General features: G+C 39.9%; 1 pseudogene; it reads left to right on the top strand.

The window, feature by feature from the left end:
* The first annotated feature begins 8,224 nt into the window (after nucleotides 1-8,224).
* LOC146073003 (solute carrier family 7 member 13 pseudogene) lies at nucleotides 8,225-9,071 on the top strand (annotated as a pseudogene).
* The last annotated feature ends 637 nt before the right edge of the window (nucleotides 9,072-9,708 follow it).

Consider the following 9,708-nt stretch of genomic DNA (forward strand, 5'->3'; position numbering starts at 1 on the left):
CCTTGCATCCTCTCCAAAACAGGTAGGGTCTGCCATTGTCTGATACTGTAGTGTACATTTCAGCACTGTCAATTGACAGCCAAGGAGCATGGATTTGCCACTGGATGTCCTCAACGGCATTAGATCGACAGTGCCTAGGTCAATAGGCAGAAGAACGACATTTTGATCTTAAAACTCAGTCCGTGGGGCGTGACTGAAGCGTCACGACGTGGAGAGGAAGCCGGAAGCGGAGCGAACGGAGTGTGTGTCGGAGCGTCTACCGGAGCAAGCCTTGGAGTTAGCCCTGGAGCCCTGAAGCCATATTGTGCTAAGACCAGGCAGAGTAAGTCTGGAGGAGACGAGCGGCACCAAACCTCAGAACGGAGGAAGGCGCGCAAGCACCGGCAGCAGCAAGCCGGGCGCCGGGCGCCAACCCCAATCCCCACACAAGCGGTCACAGCGGGGAGCCGCAGACGCCATTCTATTGTGTGTCTGCTGAAGACACATATCTGAACACTTGAAAGTAGCCTGCTGCAGCAGAGAGCCGCGGCGGCGGCAGAGACTCGCCATATGAGAAAACAGACTCAAGGAAGGATCCCCTGCCACGGACAGAGAAATTCATCAAGTGGGGTAAGATCTTAATACCCAGCCTTAAAATAAAATAAATATACACACATGCACCACGCTCCGCTTCTCCACTCCACGCTTTTCCAGAGGGGGGATATAGAAAATGACTATATGGGGGATATTATCTTGAACCATAAAGCAATCCACCTCTGGGGAACATGCAACTCGTTAGCATAATGAGTTAATGAAGTGACCCTTCAATCCCCTACCTTTCCTATGCCCTAAAAAGAACCCTATATCTTCTTCTCTCTCAGGTTGCCCCTGCATGTAAGAATCCTTCTGAGGTACAATAGAACTTCAGACATAGCAGCTAAAAATCTGAAATGCCCTCTAAAAAAATAAAGAACACTCCTACTGCATCTGCGAGCTTTTTTAAACCAGTACACTCGCCTGTAAATAAATCAAAAAACAGGCTTTCTGCTTGTGCAGATGGAAGTATAAAACAAACAAAAAACATGGAAGAGTCGATAGGATCAGAGGAGGATAATATGGATGAACCCATTACCCTGCGTAAAATGCTGCAATTATTGTCTGATTTAAAAACCGGCTTAACAGCTGAGTTTAAAGCAACAGCACAAGATTTAGCTAAAGAACTGGGAAACCTGGGAGACAGAACCAGCCATGTGGAACAAAGGCTAGAAAATGCAGTTACTGCTCATAATGAATTACAGGAAGCCCACAAACATCTCCAGATAGATGTGGATAATTTAAAAGATAAAATTACAACCTTAGAAGACAGAGCAAGGAGAAATAATTTAAGAATAAGAGGGATTCCAGAAGAGATACAACCTCCACAATTAATATCATTTGTTTCAGAACTATTCCAAAAATTACTGCCAAACACTCCAGCATCACAAATCCTCATAGATCGAATCCACAGGTTGCCAAAACCAAAAACAGTATCAGCAGCGGCTCCGAGGGATGTGATCATGAGGATGCATTATTTTCAGACTAAAGAGCAAATCCTAAGAGCATCCAGAGAAGAGGCCAATAGTACAGAAATTCTGAGAAACTTACAGATATACGGAGACCTCTCCGGAGCGACCTTAGCAAAAAGAAGATCATTTCATAAAGTAACAGAGATCCTACGGCAGGCCAAAATAATCTATAAATGGGGATTTCCGGTTAAGTTGATTGTAACATATGACGGAACAGTGAAAATATGGAAATCGGAGGAAGAAGCATTGAAAGACCTACTTTTCTGGAAATTAATCCCACCTACAAAAGAAACCACTGTTCTTTCTCCGTTGCAGCAAGAGTGGACAAAAGTGGGCCCCCAAGAAAAGAAAGTGGATTAGAGATGTAGAAAGTCTCTTGCAGAAATAAACAGCAATAGAGAGGGGAAATTTGGAGAGGGGAGCCCTATGCCCTGATCCACCCCTTTTTTCTTTTTTTTTTTCTTTTTTTTTTTTTTTCTTTTTTTTTTCTCTTTTTCTTTCTCCATTTTTTTTTTTTTTTTTTTTTCTCCCCTCCTTCCCTAACCCTTTAATAAATAGAGGACCTCCCAGATATGATAGAAGGGACTGCTATTATAATACACCTAAGACCATGGACATTATTACCCCTCTAAGAAGATTCACAGAGATTACAAGACCAGATAACGGTCCCTATTCTCTATAAGAAGATATATATATATATATATCTCTTCTTCGGGGGGTGTTTTTTTTTTTTTTTTTTTTTTTCTCTCTCCCTCCCCAACCCTCTAATAAATAGAGGACCTTCTAGATATGATAGAAGGGACTGTTACTACAAAACACCTAAGATCATGGATATTACTACCCTTATTCCAGGAGACTCACAGAGTTCACAACATCAGCTAACGGTCCCTATTCTCTATAAGAAGATATATATATTTTTATCTTCGGGGGAGTGGTTTTTTTTTTTTTTTTTTTTTTTTTTTTATTACTCCCTGCTTAGGGAGTCCTGGAGGGACCATATAATCGAAGACTGTAATAACACAATGTGGGAATTAGAACCCATGAGATAACATAGTATTGTTACATATTATTGTTTTTATTTCCTTCCCCTATTTTGCGCCATTGGATTTAAAGGGTCCCTGATACTGTGAAGATGTGTATATATGTATATATATGTGTTTTGTTTTTTTTCTCTCCCTTTCTTCTTATCTCCCTTTTCTCCTCTAGAGAGCTAATAATAACGAGACCTCTTAGATATAACATGCTGTAACATATAATAAGCTGGGACTATGCTTTGTTAAGTGACCCTGATGAGATTAGATAAATAGAACTGGGAAATGATCGACAGAATGTATGATATATGCTGTTCTATCGATATGATATGTACTGCCCTGCTCTGTAGCAAGCAGGATCTGGGCCTTGTGCCATAAGTAATTCGATGGGTCGCTATATATTATCTAATCCCTTAATGTGTTATTTTTCGGGGGATAATGGACATGAAGGTACCTGATAACGAGAATTATTAGAAGTTAGGTACTTGAAAGTATGGTACTTATTAGTATGCGGGGGGTCCCTTTTTTTTTTTTTTTTTTTTTTTTTTTTCTCTCTAAGACACAATTCACTTCAGTGCTTAAGAATTGCCTATATTGGCATCATACACAATAAACTTTTCACATACTTCTCCCCCCCTCTTTGGGACTCACCAATATAAATAAATTTAATTACTGTGCACTACACATCAATCACGATGAGTATATAAATCTAGATACATATAACTAATTTTACTCACCTCTTCATTATTTTTTTCTTGTCTCCCCGCAGTACTATACCTCAACACCTAATCTTTAAATTCTTTGATGTTCACAGAATATCTCTTTTGTACTATAAATAACGCTTCATAGCCCACAATGATATGTAGTATTGATTTAAACAGTCATAGATAAAACTGTACAAGATGATATAAGATATTATATGCATATGGGATACACTCTCCTTTTTCTCTTTCCCTCCCACTTCCCCTTTATAATTTCTTTTTTTTTTTTTTTTTTTTTTTTTCCTCTCTATCCTTTCCCTTCCCTTTCTCCTTTTCCGCCTCTCTCTTCTTGCCTCTCTTATAGCTTTAAAACATAGCCACTATTTCTAGCATATAGTCCTTATATAGGGAACTAAACCAAGATAAGAGTACAAATAAAGTAATAGAGTTTTTGGGTGTGGGATGGGGGGATACAAAAGTCGCTATCCCTGTTAAATTGTTATGGAACCCTCAAATAGAGGGTTGGAGGGCTTTAGTGGTAAAGCCTTATGTGTATGTAATTGTCAAATTTGTTTAGGATTGAGGATCCATGTTATATGTTTCTCGACAAGCTCAAGATTATCTGGTAAAGATAGGAAGGAAGGGGGAAGACATAGAAAGAGGAGAAGGAAGCTTTGATGATAAATTTAATATCCATTAATGCCAAAGGGTTAAACTCCCCTCAGAAGAGGAAAAAATTTTGGAAACACCTCTGTAAGCATGAAGTGCATATAGCAGCTATACAAGAGACACATTTCTCAAGGGTAGGACATCCCACATTGCTAGATAATAGATATAACAAGGCATATTATTCAAACGCAATCCAAAAAAAAGCAGGGGTAGCACTGATATTTAGCAGGAAAGTTAACTTTGATCTAGAAACACAAATTACAGATAAAGAGGGAAGATATGTTATTGTAAAAGGTACCCTGAACGGTAAAAAAACCACCATTGCCTCAGTATATGCGCCAAATACCTCTCAGGTAAACTTTATAAAAAAAGTATTGAAAGAGGTTCAGAAAGTTGCAACCGGGAGACTATTGGTCTTGGGGGATTTTAACCTAGTTAGAGATATTAACCTGGATAAAACAGGAATTAGTAAACCTAAAACTCTTCGTACATTAACTAAAACCTCAGAAGAATTCAATAAAGCACTGTATTGTGCAGGAATATATGATGTATGGAGAATTAAAAACCCAACAACACGAGATTACACTTTTTTCTCGAATGTACATAAAACATATACACGTATAGACTATGCCTTCACGGATAGAAGTACATTACAAAACATAAAAAAAGCAGAGATTTTGCCTAAAACATGGTCCGACCATTCCCCCTTATTTATTAAGTGGGAAGAAAATAGTCCCTGCTTAATACCTAGATTATGGAGATGTCCGAATTATGTTTTTATGTCCCCAGACTCAAAGAACTCAATAAAAGAGGCAATTGAAGAATACCTACTTTTCAATGATCCCCAACAGACCAATGCGATAAATTTCTGGTGCGCTCTGAAAGCAGTTTTAAGGGGCAAGATAATTCAAAGGGTAGCAATATTAAAAAAACAAGAGCAGAAGGGAATGGAAGACCTAGAAGCTAAGATAAGGAAACTTGAGAAAGAACATAAGATGCATCCCTCTAACGAACAAGCTCTAAAAGAACTTAATAAACTAAGAGGAGAACTAGAAACAATAATTATCACACAAATTAATAGAGAAACAGATAGTTTTAAGCAAAGACACTATATACAGGGAAATAAGGCATCGCGCCTTTTGGTTAAAAGGATTAAGGGTGTAAGATATAGAAATGTGGTTAAAAGCTTATATAATGAAAAAGGGATAAAAATAATAAACCCAGTAGAGATCCCAAATATCTTTGCAAACTATCTGAAAAAACTCTATAATCTCAAGGAAGATAGAAACCTGGCCCAACCCTCTATGGAGGACATAGACCTCTTCCTGAGTAAAATAAATTTACCTAAAATCAGCCAAAGTAGAGCAGATAGCCTAAATGAACCTTGGGCTTTACAAGAAGTAATGGAGGCAATTAAAACTTTAAAGATAAACAAAGCCCCAGGCCCAGACGGCTATATAAATAACTTTTATATTTTATATCAAAAAGAGATCGCACCAATACTGCTCCAAGTATTCCAAGAAGGGTCCCATAAAGGAACATTTCCAGAAGAAATGTTGGAGGCACGAATAGTCCAGATAGGAAAAGAAGGTAAAGATCTAACCTCCCCTCAAAATTATCGGCCCATCGCCCTTTTGAACAGCGATATTAAAATATATGCTAAAATGATAGTAAATAGATTGTCCCCAATCCTAAAAGACTTAATTAAAACTGATCAGACAGGATTTATACCAAATAGACAAGGTCCAGATAACATCCGCAGAGCAATGGATGTTATGAGGAACGCTACAATAAATGGAATTCCGCTAGTGGCTCTCTCGCTAGACGGGGAGAAAGCTTTTGACCGTCTGAATTGGTCCTATATGGAAAAAGTACTACAGGGGTGTGGACTGGGAGACAATCTCTTGAGATCTATTATGGCACTTTATAATGGACCATCGGCACATGTTTTGTGTAATGGATTGGTTTCAGATAAATTTATTATCTCGAATGGAACGAAGCAAGGATGTCCCTTGTCCCCATTAATGTATGCGCTAGCGATAGAGCCATTGGCGGAATACATTAGACAAAATGTTACAGGGGCCCAATAATTAATGGAATTCAAAATAAAATCCTGTTATACGCAGATGACGTCCTACTCCTCTTAACAGAACCAAAAGAATCTATAGTAGAGGTACTAAAAATTCTGGAGGCTTTCTCAAAAGTCTCCTATTATAAGCTAAACAAAAGTAAAACAGAGGCGATAACAATAAATCTTAATAGCCCTGAGCAGACGGCACTGAAGGTAGAGTTTAAATTTAACTGGAAAGTGCAATCTCTTAAATACTTGGGGATCCAATTAGTCGCAAATGAAAAGAACTTAATAGACTGTAACTATGGTCCCTTACTACATCATATAAACCAAAAGATAAATGAATGGATGAAGACAGAATTATCCTTGCTAGGTAGAATAGCAGTAGCTAAAATGTTTTTATTACCTAAGATTCTGTACCTCTTCAGGGCAATACCAAGATGGCTCCCCAAGTATTGGCTTTATAGATTTGATGCCCTATTAAATAAATATATATGGAACAATAAAAAATCCAGAATCGCCAAAAAATACCTGACTCTCCCAAAAAACAGAGGGGGTCTTGCCTTCCCTAGTTTAGAAAACTATCAATTAGCGGCCTTGTTAGACCAGATAACCCAGTGGAACGGAAGCATAAGCGGAGCAGTGGAGGTAGAAAGACACCAAGGTGATATAGGAAACATCCCCTTGAAGGACCTAATATGGCTCCCCCCTATGTTCCTGGGCCAATGCAAATATGCACTAAGATCAGTTGAGGTGGGGTTGAAGGCATGGCATAAATACCTGGATCAAAACGGCAAACTTGGAACCCTGATAGGACATCTCCCTATCAACTCCATGGCTAAGGCCATACCGAATTTAAACTTAAATACCTGGAAGAATAAAGGGGTTGGCACAGTCTCGGACCTGCTCAGTAACAAACAACTAATGACTTTTTCGCAAATCAAAGGAAAGTATGACATTCCTAATCTTGATTTCCATAAGTATTTGCAAATAAGACATTGGTTGCAATCCAATATATTCCAGAATAAAGAGAAAGAGGTACTACCAAGGGAAATAGTGGCCCAAATAACTGGAGCACGAAAGAAAGCGGGAATATCCTTTTGGTATAAGGCTCTAACTCAAGGAAAAGAAGAAAGGAAAACTATATGGCAAATTAAGTGGGAACAAGACCTAAACTTTTCCCTTGAATTGAAACAATGGGATCAACTATTCGAAATGATACACCGAATGTCCAAAACATCTATTCATACGGAAAGATATCTTAAGATATTTTACCACACATATTACACACCAGTTAAGATGCATAGAATCTTTAGGGACCAAACGGATGTGTGTTGGAGATGCTCTATAGAATCCGGAGATCTCATACACATCTTTTGGTCCTGCAAGAAATTAGAGGGATTTTGGACAGACATGGAAAGTTTTTTATCTGAGCTTATGGGAACGAGACTACGTCTAACCGCCCCTATGGTTCTCTTACATATCGGGGTCCCTAGTTTGACACAGGCAAAGAAGTATTTGTTGAACCAAATTCTTAGCGCCATCATAACAACCATAGCACAGCTATGGAAACAAGATCAGCCCCCTACACTACAGATGGTAATAAACAAAATAAAGTTTAATTTTAAGATGGAAACGCTGAACAATCCAGGAAACTCTAAAATATGTAAACTATGGAGAGAGTGGGAGAAGATACAGATACTAGTATAATCATCCCGGAAGAATATTGAAAGAAACCTAAAGAGGAGACCAGATTTAAGACCCCTAATTACCCTATTCCTCCCCCTCCCGCTATATTACAGAGTGAAAAAATTATTAACCCAGTAAACCTTGACTCTCGAGAATTGTAACCTGTTTTGATGTGTATGTTTGTAAGTCATGTATTGTATCTGTATTGTCTAAAAAGTTAACAGGCAAATGTGTAACTCTAATGTCTGTATTAATGCTTTTTAAAAAACTGAAATAAAAATTTAAAATACGAATAGGCAGAAGAACGACAAAGGTTGACGTGCATTAGGTTGACATGGTCAAAAGGTAGACACAAGCAAAAGTTTGACATCTAAAAGTTTGACATGGAAGGCAGCCAGGAGACAGCTGACTCAGGCTCAGCCTCCGAGCGCTGAGCGACTGCGACCTGTCAATCACCGCTGCGGCAGCCGACAGGAGACTGGAGAGACCCGAGGATGGCGGGCGCTGAGCTGGGTTGGGATGGTGGACACTGTGAGTGTCAATCACCACTGCGCCGGCAGCCGACAGAGACAGCCAGGAGAAGAGATAAAGAATCCGAGCAAGAATATCCCTTGCAGTATAATAACAGCCATGTCTGCAGTGATTGTCTTCTATCTGCTGGTGAACATCTCATACCTCACCGTCCTGACACCCAGGAAGATTGTATCTTCAGCTGCGGTGTCAGTCACATGGGCTGATAGAACAATTCCATCGGTTGCCTGGATCATTCCTGTTTCAGTGGCAATCTCAATATTTGGATCCCTCAATGGCGGCATGTTTATGTTAGGGCGATTAAACTACGCCGGAAGCAAAGAAGGACATCTGCCAGCTATCATATCAATGCTCCATGTGCATTACCTGACTCCAGTGCCAGCCATGATCATCTCCACAGTTATTGCATGTGTTTTTGTCATTCCTTCTGATCTCATCTCATTAACAAATTACTTTAGCTTTGCATCCTGGCTGTTAGTTGGACTTACTTGTATTAGCCTGATTGTGCTGCGTTACAGAGAGCCCAACCTGCACCGTCCATAACAGGTCTTTCTTCCTATTGCCTTTGGAGTTGTCGCAGTATCATTGTTCCTGGTCCTGGCGCCTATAATACAGTCTCCGAAGATCCAATATTTCTATGCCTTATTATTTATGTTAAGCAGTGTGATTGTCTATATACCATTTGTACACTTCAAGATACAAATCCCGTACTTTGACAGGGTCACCTGCTATTTACAACTCTTGCTTCAGGTCTCTCCAACAGATATATTTGAGGATAGTAAATCTGAATAAAGTCAGAAGTGTTTATTAAGGAAAAATGTGAAACAATAAAGACATTTGAAGTTTAAAAAAAAAAAAAAAGTTTGACATGGAAAAAGTTTGACACAAGTTTTTCAGGATTTTTTTCAAACCAACTTGTTTATACTCCAATGGGAACAGAGAATAAATATAATATTGCTGAAAGCATGGCAAGTGCAGCGAACCATGCGAGAGGACACTGTACACTAATATGGTGTCCATGTTGATCTGTGTCGACATAGACACCCCAATAATTTAAACTCATTTTGATCTTTTCACATGTCGACCTTTTTAATTTCAACCTTTTCCTTCTGTTGGCCCTGTTGACTTCATGCATGTCAAACTTTTTGCCTAGGGCGCCGGCCACTGGAGGGCGGTAGTGAGCTGCAGCAGCAAAGCTCCCACCAGGAGAGCAAGAAGAAGGAAGCAGCTGCCTGCCCAAGAAGTACTATTTAGCAGGGAGCAGCAGGTTAGCCGAACCCCTGCCTCCACTGGAGCCCGCCCATGGATCAGTGCTGGCACCCTCTGCCCGCCGGCACCCCCGCTGATCAGCGGCAATCTGCGGCGGGTAGCACCGGTCCCAACCCCCCCTGAAGCCCCCAGCGTGCACGTGTTAATCCCCTGCTGCCGCTGCCCCCCGTGCTGGGCAGCGGCCGCATCACCTCACCCCCCCC

Source organism: Crinia signifera, chromosome 4, assembly GCF_055691185.1.
Source record: "Crinia signifera chromosome 4, ASM5569118v1, whole genome shotgun sequence".
Taxonomy (NCBI): domain Eukaryota; kingdom Metazoa; phylum Chordata; class Amphibia; order Anura; family Myobatrachidae; genus Crinia; species Crinia signifera.